This window comes from Rhinopithecus roxellana, chromosome 6 (genome assembly GCF_007565055.1).
Source record: "Rhinopithecus roxellana isolate Shanxi Qingling chromosome 6, ASM756505v1, whole genome shotgun sequence".
NCBI lineage: Eukaryota > Metazoa > Chordata > Mammalia > Primates > Cercopithecidae > Rhinopithecus > Rhinopithecus roxellana.
The window spans coordinates 136,067,700-136,084,847 of record NC_044554.1 but is presented as its reverse complement, the minus strand read 5'-3'; positions in this window follow the sequence as shown (position 1 = coordinate 136,084,847).

Here is a 17,148-nt window from a genome sequence, read left to right as displayed (position 1 = left end):
ACCCAGGGTGCTTTTGGAGGGAGCCAAAGACATAAGGAGCCACAGCTGAGGAAGCAGAATGCCTCAGGGTGAAGGTGAGCTGCTGCCTCTGATTGGGGGGTATCTCTGATGGGGTATGCTGGCACCCAGGCTTAGGCCAAGAAACCAGGAGGGATTTCTGTCATTGTCTTCGGGAAAGTGAAGAATGCATTGTCCAGACTTGAGTCCACTTACCCCAGGGACTGTGTGGATGAGCCTCACCTGGCTGAAGGACCAGAAGAAGGTGAGGGGCCCAGGCCCAGCCTAGCCCAAGGCAGCTGGCCCATCTAATGCCTGCAAGTGCTCTACTGATATGGTTTGGCTGTGTGTCTCCATCCAAATCTCATCTTGAATTGTAATCCCTAGGTGTTGAGGGAGAGACCTGGTAGGAGGTGATTGGATGATGGGGGCAATTTCTCCCATGCTGCTCTCATGATCATGAGAGTTCTCACAAGATCTGATGGTTTTATAAGTATTTAGAAGTTCCTCCTTTGTTCAATCTTCTCCTTCCTGCTGCCATGTGAAGAAGGACATGTTTGCTTCCTCTTCCTCCATGATTGTAAGTTTCCTGAGGCCTCCTCAGTAAGTTTCCTGAGGCCTCCTCAGTTATATGGAACTGTGAGTCAATTCAACCTCTTTCCTTTATAAATTACACAGTTTCGGGCATTATCTTTAAACCAGTGTGAAAATGAACTAATACATCTACTGTAGCTGAAAACCTGTGAGCCTGAATATCCCAGGCCAGGCACCATGAAATTGATGGACAGGGCCAGGCAGGGCTGTTCTGCTGTAACCACTGGGCTGTATTTATCCCCCTGAAGAGTAGTCTCTTAGGAAGCACTTCTATCAACCTCACTTGAGTCTTTGGTTCTGGGGACAGTGACCAGCTATGGCTTATATTGACCATTCATGTTTTCTGTTCATACAGACTCAACAGTGCATGGAGATGCTCATTGCCCATGGTGGGCCTGCCCGTGTGGTGGCATTCTTACCCAAGCCCCTGTCTTCCCCCTCCCACAGGAGCTCCCATTGGCCTTCCTGCCTATTCTCTGCAGAATCAGAGCAATCTTTATTTTTAAAGTGATGAGTTCTCACTCTGTCACCCAGGCTAGAGTGCAGTGGTATGATCATGGCTCACTGAGCTTCAACTTCCTGGGCTCAAGTGATCCTCCCACCTCAGCCTCCCAAGTAGCTGAGATGGTAGGCATACATCACCACGCCTGGATAATTTTTAAAAATTATTTGTAGAGATGGAGCCTTGCCAGGCTGGTCTCAAACTCCCGGCCTCAAGCCATCCTCCCACCTTGGCCTTCCAAAGTGCTGGGATTACAGGTGTGAGCCACCTCACCCAGCCACTACCCTGTCCTTTGAGAACCAAAAGAAGAAACCAAATTTTTCTTAGCTCAACTAGGGCCATTTCCTCACTCCCTTCATCAGCAAGGAGCTGGTTATTGGGCTGTCCAGGCCTCTTAAGCAGCACAGAAATTAGATGAGGGCATTTTCCTGCTGCTCCACTCTGTGCAGAGTTGGATGATGTTTACTCTTTGCAGAGAGAGATACTCTGTAGGCACCTTAGGATGGAGGGGACCTGGTTCCAATGTCCTTTTGTTTTTTTATTTAGAAACAGGGTCTTGCTCTGTCATCCAGGGTGGCATAATCATTGCTCCTGAGTAGCTGGGACTACAGGTGCACGCCACCAAGCATGACACTTTTTTTTTTTTTTTTTGTAGAGACAGGGTCTTGAACTTCTGGCCTTAAGCAATCCTCCCACCTTGGCCTCCCAAAGTGCTGGGTTTACAGACAGAAGTCACAGTGCTGGGCTGCAGAGTGATCTTTTGAATGAGCAAAACAGATCACATCACTGTCTTGCTTAAAGTCCTCTCAGTGATAGATCATTCTATGTAGAATAAAATCTCAATGACTGTCGCATGGTCCAGCTGCTGCCTGCATCTCTGCCTTCCTTCTCTCTTGTCCCCACTGCCTAACCCCTGCCTCTCCAGCAGCCTAGGTCCTTCTTGCCTGAACATTTTTACATCTGATATTTCCTCTGAGGTGCTCCTGCCCCACCCCACAAATGTGGCTTTCCCATGGCATCCCAGCCTCAGCTCAATGTCCCTTCTGCACTCATTTGAAGTGACCCTCCGCAGACACACTCCAGACATTCCCTGCCATGCTGTTTTCCATCATAGCATTGATCACTATGGGGAATGATCATATCTGTTCACTTACTTCCAAGTTTTAGAGTTCTTCTCATAATCACATAGTAGCTCATATTTGACCAGCTCTTCTACAAATAATAACCATAAATTTTGGACAATATACAAAAGACAATGCTCAAGAGGCACTGGGAAGTGGCCCAAAGCAGGAAGAAACTGAAAGAGGGGTGAGAAAGGCACAGATTGATTTTTTGGATTTGATTTGATTTGATTTGATTTTAGACACAGTCTTGCTCTGTGGTCCAGGCTGGAGCACAGTGGCCTGATCTCAGCTCACTGCAGCCTCGACCTCCTGGGCTCAAGTGATCCTCCTGCCTCAGCCTCCTAAGCAGCTGGAACTACAGACACATGCCACCACGTCCAGCTAATTTTTGTATTTTTTGTAGAGATAAGGTATCACCATGTTGCCCAGACTGGTCTAAAACTCCAGGATTCAAGTAATCCACCCATGCTGGCTTCCCAAAGTGCTGAGATTACAGGTGTGAGCCGCCACGCCCGGCCCAAATTTTCAGTTTTTATTGCTTTCACCTGCAGACAGTCCCCAGTCAGCACTGCTGCTGGCATGAGGCCAGAAACCTGAAGTCTTACTATCAAAAAATCAGAAGAGACTTTTCAGGATGACACCAGCAGCTAGAAAGCTAGAAGGATGGCCAGGCATGGTGACTCATGCCTGTAATACCAGCACTTTGAGAGGCCAAGGCAGGCAGATTGCTTGAGTCCAGGAGTTCAAGACCAGCCTGGCCAACATGGCGAAATCCCATCTGTTTAAAAAAAAAAAAAGAAAAATGCTAGAGGGACCTATCAGAAAAGAAAGACTCACAGAAGGGGAACCCAAATTTTGAGAGTGGCTCTATCAAACCTCTGGTTGATCCCCGTAACTACACATACACACAAGACAGACTCCAAGAGGCCCAACTCAGCCTAAGAGAAGCAAATAGACATTCAGCTGCTGTCCAGCCAGGCTAACTTCCTATTAAAACAAAAACTGACAAATAAATCAATATTCTTCAGTTGTGCCCAACAGAACCCAGAGACTACTCAACAGATCATTCACAAAGTCCAGGGTAGAATGTAAAATTACTGGACATACCCATAAACTAGAAAATAGGCCGGGCGCGGTGGCTCAAGCCTGTAATCCCAGCACTTTGGGAGGCCGAGACAGGCGGATCATGAGGTCAGGGGATCAAGACCATCCTGGCTAACACGGTGAAACCCCGTCTCTACTAAAAAATACAAAAAACTAGCCAGGCGAGGTGGCGGGCGCCTGTAGTCCCAGCTACTCGGGAGGCTGAGGCAGGAGAATGGCGTAAACCCGGGAGGCGGAGCTTGCAGTGAGCTGAGATCCGGCCACTGCACTCCAGCCTGGGCCACAGAGCGAGACTCCATCTCAAAAGAAAAAAAAAAAAAGAAAGAAAAAGAAAATAGAATCCATCTTCAAGAGGAAAGTCAATCAATGGACACCAACCTCAAGTGGATTTGGATATTGACATTAGCTCGAGGTCCTAAAAGAAAATATTTGCTAAGTTTTCATTATTTGTGTTTCACCCCTAGACTATGAGTCCCGTCAGAGCAGGAACCTTATTGGTTTTGTTCCTTGCAATATCTCCAGCACCTAGAATAGCAAATGGCTTGTAGAAAATATCCCCCCAAAATGAATGTGGTGTAATGCGGGATTTTCCCCTCATTTTCTACCTTTTGGACTTGAGACCCCTCCTAGACTAATGGAATGCTGACAGAGAACAAAATCATCACCATTCTCTCTTTTCAACGGAGGTCATTCATGGTTTTATGGTCATGAATTACTAGTAGCTGTTGTAGACAAGTGGCTTTGATCTGAGATTAGTACCAAAAAGAAAGTATGTAGAATAGCTATTCTGAAACTCAATGTCATTAAAAAAAAAAAAAAATTCACATTCTTCATGATTTAACTCCCTTAGAATATTTCTATATATTACATAAATATATATAATTATTATATGAAATTATGTGTGTGTGTGTGTATACATATGAGATGGAGTCTCACTCCATCACCCAGGCTGGAGTGCAATGGCACGATCTCGGCTCACTTCAACCTCTGCCCCACCGGGTTCAAGTGATTCTCCTGCCTCTACCTCCCGAGTAGCTGGGATTACAGGCACCTGCCACCACGCCCAGTTAATTATTTGTCCTTTTAGTAGAGACGGGGTTTCACCTTGTTGGCCAGGCTGGTGTCAAACTCCTGATCTCAGGTGATCCGCCCACCTTGGTCTCCCAAAGTGCTGAGATTACAGGTGTGAGCCACCACCTGGCCTGTAATTACATATTTTAACAAATATATGTAATTATTACAGATTTATATATAATCAATATTTATAGATAATGTTATTTATACATAATCATATATTATAGATTATATATTTACATTAATATAAGTTTATAGATGGTATATATTTATCTATAATAATTACATTTGTACCTATAATTATACAATATTTTAACAGATATAATAATTTTATATATATAAATTCTAAGACCTAGGTATTTAATTTGTGGTCAATTTATAACAGAATACACCAGGAAATTATGATGTTTAAGGTTAAACATAAAATTTTACAGGGAGGTTGATTACTGAGGTGGCTTTTTAGGTCACCTGCTTTAAGTGTTTTCTGGATGAACGTTTTTCTGCCATGGTCAAAGTTTGGGATGTTGTTACACCCTTTGCCTGGACTTCACATGGGAACCTAAATATTCCCCTCAAGGGGCTTCTCAGCCTGCTCACACACAGGTGAATGTCAATATTTAACCGCCTGTAGGGCGCATGCACTGACCAATCAAAATGGAGGTGAGCTAAGGACCAACCAATCAGAAGCGACACCGGCTTTAATGAACCTGTTTGGCTGTAAATGCGCTCTGCACGGTGTCTTGTTCCGGAAGGTGTCCTGGTCACCTGTTCCCTGTTCCTAAGAGGATTTCAGTGCCACCTCCGGCTCTACCAACTGTTAAAGCATATGGGGTTGCACTCAACCAGCAGCCCAGGGCAACTGCCCTCCAAGTTTTTGTCAAGGAGAATTATCTCAAAATTCCTCGCCCAGTGCTCACAGTGTTGGGAAAATAACTACCCATGGGGTGAAGCCAGGCTTTTTTTTTTTTTTTTTTTTTTTTTTTTTGAGATGGAATCTCGGCTCACTGCAACCTCCACCTCCCAGATTCAAGCGATTCTCCCGCCTCAGTCTCTCGAGTAGCTGGGATTACAGGCCTGTGCCACCACACCCGGCTAATTTTTGTATTTTCAGTGAAGACGGAGTTTCACCATACTGGCCAGGCTGCTCTCGAACTCCTGACCTCAAATGATCTACCCGCCTCAGCCTCCCAAAGTGCTGGGATTACAGGCATAAGCCACTGAGCCGGAGCAACAATCTATTTTTCTTAAACACTAATAAAGCTATTATTAGTAGTGGGTGGCCCTTTTCTTCAGGTAAAATATTATGAGGAACTCCAACATGAAAATTACAAAAAACTGAGGGTTTGGGGGAAACAGAACCCTCCTGATCTCTGCACCCCCATCCTTTGCCATTCCCCCAGCACACACGCACACGTGAACACCCACATGCGCACATGCACACACAACTTAACACTGCAGCAGCCTCTGTCGCCACTCTGTGGAATCACTTGCCATAGAGAATGATTTGGAGGAAAGGCAGCCCACCATAGGTAATCTAAGCTCTAAATCAGATTAAGTCAGGTTCAGTGGCTCATGCCTATCCTATAACCCCAGCATTTTGGGAGGCCAAGGCTGGAAGATCGTTCGAGGCCAGGAGTTCGAGACCAGCCTGGGTAGCATAGTGAGAGAGACCTCATCTCTACAGAATATTTGAAAATTAACGAGTGTGGTCGTGCATGCCTGTAGTCCCAGCTACTTAGTAGGCTGAGGTCAGAGGATCTTTGGAGTCCAGGAGTTCAAGGCTGCAGGGAGCCATGATCATCCTATTACACTACTCCAGCCGGGGCATCTCCAAAAAAAAAAAAAAAAACTAAGTCAGACTATCAGAGAATGTTTTGGGACAGCTCTACCTCCCTAACCATCTCCCAATCTTGAGGAATATTACAAGAGGAGGCAGCCGTTCCTATTAAACTCCTTGTTATAATGAACTGTGAGACCGTTCAGGACACTATTATTACATTATACCATGTCTTCCCTTTGAGGATTGATATGGTTTGACTGTGTCCCCACCCAAATCTCATCTTGAATTGTAGCTCCCATAATCCTCATGCATCATGGGAGGGACCCAGTGGGAGGTAACTGAATCATGGGGGTGGGTTTTCCTGTGCTGTTCTGGTGATAATGAGTCTCATGAGACTTGATGGTTTTATAAAGGGCAGTTCCCCTGCCTACACTCTCTTGCCTGCCACTATGTAAGACGTGCCTTTGTTCCTCCTTCTTCTTCCACCATGGTTGTGAAGCCTTCCCAGCCAAGTGGAACCATGAGTCCATTAAACCTCTTTTTCTTTATAAATTGTCCAGCCTTGGGTACGTCTTTATTAGCAGCATGAGAACAGACTAATACAAGGACCCATGGACAATATTTCTGTCTGCCTCCAGGAACAGAAATAGTCGTGCCTCTCCTGAGCAGCTGGCTTGCTTTCATCACACAGATGCTGGGTCTGTAACAAGGGACTGTTTCCCTCTCTGTGGTGGCTGAAAGAAAGCTCAGGGCCACCCCAGACTTTTGCCTCCAGTAAATGCACAGGATCTGATGTCATGAATTTTGTGTCCTAACCTCATTCCTGGCTCCATCCTTGCCTTCCGGCCCGCTTTTCCCTTTCTCTTGTTTTCGTTGCCTATTTATTTTTTCATTTAATTATGTCCTGTAATTGGATACTCATCTTTGCAAATCGCCTTGCATCCTTTCTGGAACAAGGTGGAGAGTATTTAAATGGATCCTAAATGTTGGGTTTCTGCAGTGCACCAGGGCTCTCTGAAGTTGACTACTTTATGACATGCTTCAGCAAGCACCAGCTCTCACAGCAGCAATTTCACTGTCTTTTAAAACCAGGAAATCACTCTGCCTGGGCAAGGAGACGGTGCTGGTAAACTAACTAGATTTCGCTGCATTACATATTCATGTAATATTCACATCAAGGGGAGGCGGGAAAAGAAGAAGGCCATGGCTCTGTTTGAATCCAAACATTGGTTACTCTTTCTACACACCCCATGGACTATCTTTAGGCTCAAGGGCAAAAAAAAAGGGAAGATTCAGAGTGTTGGACAATCTCATTGGAGCTCAGGTGTCTTAAATTTCTGCTGGTATAATTCCATTTTCCTCTGAATCAGTGACTACAAGGGGGAAAGGAACCTACCCCTTGCAGCAGTCTTTGAGCTATTGATTGCCCTCCAGCAGCCCCCTGACCAGGTAGCAGCCTAAAGTATCCCAGGGACAGAAAAATAGATTAACTGCTCTCCAAACGAGAGAACACATCCACAAGACAGCAGGAATTCAACCAAGTGGTCTTCTCTGAACTGTTAGTACGCATCAGCTGTGCTATATAAACAGGAACAAAAAAGAAACTGGTTAGAAGAAATCTCTCCCACAGGGGACTAAAAAACCGAGACTTCTCCCATACTGGCCCTGAGTTTTTCAGTTCACCATGGATCCCACAGATTATGCCAAGGCTGGGAGCCGCCCCAGGATCAGGAAGCAATGCCCTGCTACCCCATCCTGGGTGCTTGAGGCTCCCAGAAAACCCCAAGAGAAATATCTGAGCACAGTGGCAGAGACTCGAGAAAACTCTCAGCTTTCTGCTTCCCTACTTCTTCTCAAGCAGAAGCGTCTCAGTCTTCAGGTGAATTTACAATGTAGCTGGGTCTCAGGATAGCAAGAAGGACCCAGGGCTAGTAAACCAATGCGGATGCTGCTATCAACTCAAAGGTAGGTCTTATGGGCTCTGATTCAAAATGTACATTGGAGGCGGGCCACAGTGGATCACGCCTGCAATCCCAGAGCTTTGGGAGGCCAGGGTCGCTTGAGGCCAGGAGCTCCAGACCAGCCTGGGCAACATAACAAGGCCCCATTTCTGCAAATAATAATAATAATAATTAGCCAGGCGTGGTGGTGGCACACACCTGTAGTCTCAGCTACTCGGGAAGCTGAGGCAGAGGATCACTTAAGCCCAGGAGTTCAAAGCTGCAGTGAGCTTTGATCATGCCACTGCCCTCCAGCCTGGGTGAAAAAGTGAGATCCTGTTCCTGAAAGAAAAAAAAAAAAAAAAAAACTGCATATTGGATTTGCACAAATCACTTCCTGCTTTCTAGTCCACTCTCTTCCAAGGAAGAGTGCTTAAAGTTAACAAATAGAAAAATAACATTTCAATTTTTTTAGGATAAAAATAATTGACAGGCCAGGTGCAGTGGCTCATCCCTGTAATTCCAGCACTTTGGGAGGCCGAGGCGAGTGGATCACCTGAGATCAGGAGTTTGAGACCAGCCTGATCAACGTGGTGAAATCCCGTCTCTACTAAAATACAAAAAAACAAAACAAAACAAAAAAAAATAGCTGGGCCTGCTGGCAGGCGCCTGTAACCCCAGCTACTCGGGAGGCTGAGGCAAGAGAATCACTTGAACCCAGGAGGCAGAGGTTGCAGTGAGCCGAGATCATGCCAATGCACTCCAGTCTGGTGACAGTGGGAGACTCCATCTAAATAATAATAATAATAATAATAATAATTTACAAAGAGTGGTAGAATTAGTTACTGGAAAGATCTTTGCAGGAGGAGAGGCAGCAAGGTGAGCTCTCTTAGCTATAAGACCATGGAGGGCTCCCTTCATCCTAAGGGCTAAGGACTAAAAGCATCTCTCTGTGTCTCTGAAAATGAGTAAACGTCATCTTCCAACTCCCCACAGAGCAGAACGGCAGGAAAAACTTCCTTGCTGCATTTCTGCACTTCATAGGAGGCCTGGACAGTCAATAACCAGTTACTTGCTGATGAAGCAATCTGGAAATGGCCCTAGTTGAGCTAAGGAAAATTTGGCTGCTTCTTTGGATTTTCAAAAGGCAGGGTAGGGGTCATACATGGTGGCTCACACCTGTAATCCCAGCACTTTGGGAGGCCCAGGTGGAAGGATTACTTGAGGCTGGGGGTGTGAGACCAGCCTGAGCAACATAGCAAGACCCTGTATCTACAAAAAAAAAAAAAAAAGTGTAAAAGAAAAAAGTAGCTGGATTTGGTGGCATGTGCCTGTAGTCCTAGCTATTCAGAAGGCTGAGGTGGGAGGATCACCTGAGCCTAGGAATTCGAGGCTGCAGTGAGCCGTGATTGCAGCATTGCACTTCAGCCTGGGCAACAGAGCCAGACCTAGTCTCTAAGGAAAAAAAAGAAGAAAAGAAAAGAAAGGAAAGGAAAAGAGAAAAGAAAAAAGAGAAGTAGGAAACAGGCCAGCAGAGAGAGTACACAAGAATGTGGTGGAAGCTTGTCTACAACAGCTTTCCTGGGCTCGAACATTCCGCCTAAAGACTAGAGAGGGTGAGTAACTGAGCCTTCTAAGTGTAAACACTGGAGAAACACAAGGCCGCATTCATCCACACCTCCCTCGGCCTGCCAGGGCCTCCTGGAAGTGGACAGATGGGTTTCCTTCCCCTGGGACCACAATTGCAGCCCTGGAAAGCCTCAGGCAGCACAGGAGAGAGGCAGCGGCCAACACGGAGAGGCCAGTAGTGCTCCGTGAATTTGTGAATGTGCTTTCCCATTTAGGGCTCTCTGGAGAATTCCAGGAACCAACCCTCAGCCTCCGTTTGACAGAGCCACTTTTCATCTTCCCTGGCTTCGGCACAAGTGAATGCACACAGGCGAAAATCAGTTAATAACTATGCGCATTTTCTAATAAATTTTAACAATTTAAGAGTGCAGTACAGCTTTATTATAGTTTTTATTTCACTACCACTAATTCAGCTCGTAATAACCTGCCAGAGACACAGAATTCACTTGACATACACTCTGAGTGCCAAGATAATGGAATAAGCTCAAGAGAAACCTTGAGTCTCACCCAACTGGGCGCTCCCTATTCCCTTGGGGAGTGGCAAAGGGGTGCTGGCCTCAGAGTGGCTGCAAGGGAAATGTGAGCTATGAGATGCCCCCCAGCCTGGGTCCAAATGGCCAGCTTCCCTGTGATTCCCTTTCCATGGAAGGCAGAAAGATGTAAAAGCACAGACTGTGCTGTATTTAATGACAGCCAGGTTCCTGGGATTAGTCGCAGGGCTCAGCCTGCTACACTGCTGACTGATAACGATTTGACTGTGTCCCCACCCAAGTCTCATCTTGAATTGTAGCTCCCATAATCCCCACATGTCGTGGGAGGGACCCCATGAAAGGTAGTTGAATCATGGAGGTGGTTTCCCCCATACTGTTCTCATGATAGTGACTAACTCTCACGAGGTCAGATGGTTTTTATAAGGGGGAATTTCCCTGCACAAATTCTCTCTTGTCTGCCGCCATGTAAGATATGCCTTGTGCCTTTCAGCTTCCATGATTGTGAGGCCTCCCCAGCCATGTGGAACTGTGAGTCCATTAAACGTCTTTTTCTTTATAAATTACACAGTCTCGGGTATGTCTTTGAGACATATACATACCTGTATATGTCTGTGAGAACAGACTAATACAACTGCATTCCTTAAGCCTCTTGGTGACTAGGAGGTGAAATGGTGTTGATCTTCTTGGGCCTGGCAGCTGGCCAACCACACCTCATTCAGGCCTGACCCAAGGGAAATGAGATCAGGTCAGAGAAGATGCTTGCTTCTAGGAACCCCTGTCTAGTTTTTCTCACTCCCTTCCTGCCTGCTCCGGGCACACCCCCTCTTAAATAATGTTCTGCAAGTGTGGGTCCAAACAAGCAGCCTCAGCGTCACCTGGGAAAGCTGTTGATGCTGCAAATTCTCACCTTCTTCGTGGCCGTACTGAATCAGAAATTCAGAAGGGGTGAGGCCCAAAAAAATCTGTCTTGACAAAACCTCTAGATGAGCCTGGGCGACATGCGAGGCCTCGTCTCTACAGAAAACAAAAAATTAGCCAAGCATGGTGGCACACGCCTGTAGTCCCAGCTGCTTGGGAGGCTAAGCAGGGAGGCTGGAGCTGCTTGAGCCAAGGAGGTCAAGTCTGCAGTGAGCTGTGACTGCATCAGTGCACTCCAGCCTGGTGATCGGATGAGACCCTGTCTCAAAAAAAAAAAAGAAACCCTCTAGATGATGATTTTGGTGCTTGCTGAAATTTTAGAAACACTCAAGTTTTAGAGATTCGGAGGGAGAGATTTGAAAATGCCTGGAAATAGGGAGTTCTGGAAATACAGTCATGTAGTCTGGCAATCTGGGGTTTAGCTCTGCTGTTCTCTCTACCTTGCCAGGAAATCATGGGCCTCAGTTTTTTCATTTGGAAAATAAGAAAACAGGCTGGACATTCACGAAGGCCCCTGGCAGTCCTGACATTCTGGGACTGATGGCTGAAATAAAGTTGACAGATTACAGACAGTGTCCCTTTCACTAGAGAGAAGACTGAGTGGGTCAATCCTAGGAGATCCTAAGGGGTTCGGTTGCTAAGGGCTGTTTTAGCTTCAAAACAAAGGAGAACAATGGCAAGGAGAAGGGTCCGTCACCAGGAAAAGTTAAAGAAGGTGAGAAACCCAGTTGTGGGGAGTGTGTGTGTGTGTGTGTGTGTGTGTGTGTGTATGTGTGTGTGTCTACAGCATGCAAATTTATCTAGGTTTTTGCTTGCTTTAACTATCTTTTCTCTCCATTTTATCTTTTGTCTTTTTTTCTTTCTTTTCTTTCTTTCCTTTTTTCTTTCCTTCCGCCCTCCCTCCCTCTCTGTCTTTCCTTCCTCCTTCCCACCCTTCCTTCCTTTCTTTCCTTCCTTCTTTCCTTCTTTCTTTCCTTCCTTTCTCCCTCCCTCTCTTCCTTCTTTCCTTCCTACCTTCCTTCCTTCCTTCCTCCCGCCCTCTCTTCCATTCTCCCTTCCTTCTTTCCTTCTTTTCTTCCTTCCTTCTTTCCTTCCTCCTTTCCTCCCTGCCTCCCTTCCTTCCTCTTCTCTCCCTCCCTCCCTCCGTTCCTTCCTTTTTTCCTTCCTTCCTTCCTTCTTTCCCCCTTCCCTTCTCTTCTCTTTCTTTCTTTTTGAGATAGAGTCTCACTCTGTTGTCCAGGTTGGAGTGCAGTGGTGCAATCATGGCTCATGGCAGCCTTGATGCCTAAGCTCCAATGATCCTCCCACCTCAGCCTCCCAAGCATCTGCTTCTATAGGCGTGCAACCACCACACCCAACTAATTTGTTTTTCTTTTTATTTTTTGTAGAGATGAGGTCTCGCTATAGTGCCAGGCTGTTCTAAACTCTTGACCTCAAGCAATCCTCCTACCTCAGCCTCCTGAGTAGCTGGTTCTCCAGGCATGCACCACTATCCCTGGCTAATTATTTTTATTTTTGTTTTTTGTAGAGATGGAGTCTCACTATGTTGTCCAGGCTGGCCTTGAACTCGTAGGCTCAAGCCATCCTCCCACCTCAGCCTCCCAGAGTGTTGAGATTACAGAAGTGAACCACGGCGCCCAGCCTTGCCTGTATTTCTTGACTACCTATTTCTCCAAAAACACGATTAAGTCTCTCTCATTCTATCGAGAAATAAACAAAATCCTTACTTATGTTTTGCAAGGTCTTCTACCTGCCATCTTTTCTCTCCTTCCCATGAGAATAGACCATCTTAAAATAGTAGCCGCCACGTAGAGACATCACAGCAAATTTCTTATTACTTCCTTGACCTCCTCCCTCAATCTGGCTTCTACCTCCATCACTCCAGGAACCTGGCTGGCTGCCTCCTACTTTCTAACTCCGAGGGACACTTCCGGGCCTTATGTTGCTTCATCTCACTGGCATTTAACACTCCATCCTCTCCAGATTCTACCTTCCGACTGCCCCTGGTGGGGCTTCAAGCGATGCCAAATAGCTGCCACTCTTCGCCTTAGTTTATAAGTTTATATTTTATGTTTCATTACACACACATAAATTTGCATGCTATCCAAAGTATGTTACGGAAACAGACAAGGTACAGGCCACCTAACTTTTCAGCATTCCTTAAATGGAAACTCAGAAGAAAATATAGTTGACCCTCGAACGCTGTGGGGGTTAGGGGTGCTGCTCCCCTTACCCCATGCAGTTGAAAATCCGCATACAACTCTTTCTTTTTTTCTGGAGACAGCGTATCACTCTGTTGCTAAGGCTGGAGCGCAGTGGCGCCATCATAGCTCACTGCAACCTCCTGGGCTCAAGTGATCCTCCTTCCTTAGCCTCCCAAGTAGCTGTAACTACAGGCACTTACCATCATAACTAGTTAATTTTTTAAATTATTTCTAGAAATCATTTAAATTATTTTACAAGCCCAGGCTGGTATCAAACTCCTGAGCTCACACAATCCTCCTACCTCAGCCTCCCAAAGTCTTGGGATTACAGGTGTGAGCTACTATGCCCAGTCATGTATGACTTTTGAATCTCCAAAATCTTGACTGCTAATAGCCTACTGTTGACCAGAAGGCTTACTGATAACGTAAACAGTTGATTAACACATATGTTGTGTGTTAGATATAATATATTCAGTATTCTTACAATAAAGTAAGCTAGAGAAGAGGAAATGTTATTAAAATATCACAAAGAAGAAAAAATATATTGACTATTCATTAAATGGAAGTGGATCATCATAAAGGTCTTTATCCTTGTCGTTTATTCTTTTTTTTTTTGAGATGGAGTCTCACTTTTTCGCCCAGGCTGGAGTGCAATGGCGCAATCTCGGCTCACTGCAACCTCCGCCTCCCGGGTTCAAGCAATTCTCTGCCTCAGCCTCCTGAGTAGCTGGGATTACAGGCGCCCAACACCATGCCTGGCTAATTTTTTTGTATTTGTAGTAGAGACGGGGTTTCACCATCTTGGCCAGGCTGGTCTTGAACTCCTGACCTCATGATCTACCCGCCTCGGCCTCCCAAAGTGCTGGGATTACATGTGTAAGCCACTGCGCCGGGCCTCTGCTTGTCTTTTTCACACTGAGGAGGCTTAGGAGGAGGAAGAAAAAGAGGGGTTGGTCTTGCTGTCTCAGGGGTGGTAGAGGCAGAAGGAGATCCGTGTATAAGTGGCCTCTTACAGTTCAAACCCAAATTGTTCAAGGATCAGCTGTATGATTTAGAATTAAATGCCAGAAAGTTTTGGTTTTCCTTAAGGAACCATATCATCTCACGGACAACAAAACTCAGAATGCAATTCCCAAAATGGTTTAAAACAGACAAATGGTTAATGTCAGTCCCTGGAGAGAACACCAACTGGAAATGATCACGGGGGTGGCGCTGGGGTGCAGACCATGTCCTGTTTCTTGGTCTGGGTCCTGATTAGGTAGTACCCAGAATACCCAAAACCCAAATATGTATTGACCCATACAATTATGATCTGAGAACACTGGTAAATTTTTTTAAGAAATTCCCATTTTCGGGCTGGGCACGGTGGCTCAAGCCTGTAATCCCAGCACTTGGGAGGCCAAGGCAGATGGATCACAAGGTCAGGAGTTCGAGACCAGCCTGGCCAATATGGTGAAACCCTATCTCTACTAAAAATATAAAAATTAGCCAGGAGTGGTGGCGGACGCCTGTAGACCCAACTACTCGGGAGGCTGAGACAGGAGAATTGCTTGAACCTGGGAGGCGGAGGTTGTAGTGAGCCGAGATCGGGCCACTGCACTCCAGCCTGGGAGATAGCAAGAATCCGTCTCAAAAAAAAAAAAAAAAAGAAATTCCCATTTTCTGTTTTCTGACCAGAAAGTTCTGATCAGATTAGCAGCAGCTCAATTATATTCTTATACAGTTTTATGACCAGTCAGGTGCAGGGGCTCATGCCTGTAATCTCAGTACTTTGGGAGGCCAAAGTGGGAGGATCACTCGAGGCCAGGAGTTTAAGACCAGCCTGGACAACACAGTGAGACTTTGTCTCTCAAAATTAAAATAAAGTAGAATCTGGCCAGGCACAGTGGCTCAAGCCTATAATCTCAGCACTTTGGAAGGCTGAGGCAGGTGGATCACTTGAGGCCAGGAGTTCAAGATCAGCCTGGTCAATATGAGGAAATCCCATCTCTACTAAAAATACAAAACTCAGCTGGGTGTGGTGGCTTATGCCTGTAATCCCAGCTACTCCAGAGGCTGAAACAGGAGAATTGCTTGAACCCGGGAGGCAGAGGTTGCAGTGAGCCGAGATCGCACCACTGCACTCCAGCCTCAGCAACAGAGCGAGATTCTGTCTCAAAAACAAACAATAATAATAAAAAAATAGAATCTTATGACCTTTATTTCTGCATTCTGTTTTTTGTCCTGATCTTGCTCCTCTGTTCTAAATCGTATTCTAGAATACAAATACAAAGTTTTTTGGTACAAAATGTTTTATGTTTAGTTTATGATCATATATTTTATATTTTATTATATATGTGTGTCAAAAATGCTATCCAAAATGCTTTATGGAGTAGACAAGGTGTAAATAAATATTCTTTCAAGTAGAGTAAAATCTGTCTTTTGTTTCCATATTCTTTACTCGTGGTATGCAGCAGTTGTTTGATTAATGCTTAAAGAAATAAAAGTTTGACCAGGTGCGGTGGCTCAAGCCTGTAATCCCAGCACTTTGGGAGGCCGAGACGGGCGGATCCCGAGGTCAGGAGACCGAGACCATCTTGGCTAACATGGTGAAACCCCGTCTCTACTAAAAAATACAAAAAACTAGCCGGGCGAGGTGGCGGGCGCCTGTAGTCCCAGCTACTCGGGAGGCTGAGGCAGGAGAATGGCATAAACCCGGGAGGCGGAGCTTGCGGTGAGCTGAGATCCGGCCACTGCACTCCAGCCTGGGCGACAGAGCAAGACTCCGCCTCAAAAAAAAAAGAAAGAAAAGTTTATCTGTGAAGAAAAAGAGAACAAGAGAGCAAAAGCTAAAGGAGTCAGTAGGAGCTAAGGGAAGATTTTTTCTAAGATGAGAAAGATCTGAGCAGACCTACACGGAGGTGGGAAGAAGCCAGGAGAAAGGAACAAGTTAAAAATTGGGAGAATGAGGGCCAGACATGGTGACTCATGCCTGTAATCCCAGCACTTTGAGTGGCTGAGACAGGAGGATCACCTGAGGGCAGGAGTTCGAGACCAGCCTGGCCAACAGGGTGAAACCCCATCTCTACTACAAATATAAAAATTAGTCGGGCACGGCAGCATACACCTGTAATCCCAGCTCCTTGGGAGGTTGAAGCAGGAGAATATCTTGAACCCGGGAGGTGGAGTTTGCAGTGGGCCAAGATTGCACCATTGCACTTCAGCCTGAGCAACAGAGTGAAACTCCATCTCAAAAAAACAAACAAAAAAAAAAAATTGGGAGAACGAGCTATGAGTCTTGGTCCCAGGAGAGACGAAGATGTAGAATGTACAAATGAGGAGAATCGTCTTGAACGAGAAAGAAGGAAGACACCTCCTTCTCAATCTCCGGGTTTGGTTTCTGGTCATCTTTTTAACCTGTAAATAGCCGTGATGCCTCAGAACTCATTTCTTCGTCTCTTCCATCTCCCGATGATCTCATCTGAGATGGCTTTAAATACCATCTGTACTCTGATTCCCAAGGCTGTCTCCAGCCCAAATCTCTCCCGTGAACCCAGGACTGCCCACTCAACATCTCCACCGGGAGCCTCAACAGACGTCTCCAATTTAACATGAGAAACACCCGACTCCTGCTCTCCTCCCAAACCTGCTCCACCCACAGCTGTCCCCGTCTCAGGCCAAGGAAGCTTGAGTCATCCTCGACTCATCTCACACAACTCTCCAACCCATCAACACATCCCATTGCCTCCATCCTGAAAAAAAAACAAGAAGTTCAGAATCCTAGCATTTGGCAGACCTCCACTGGTACCCCA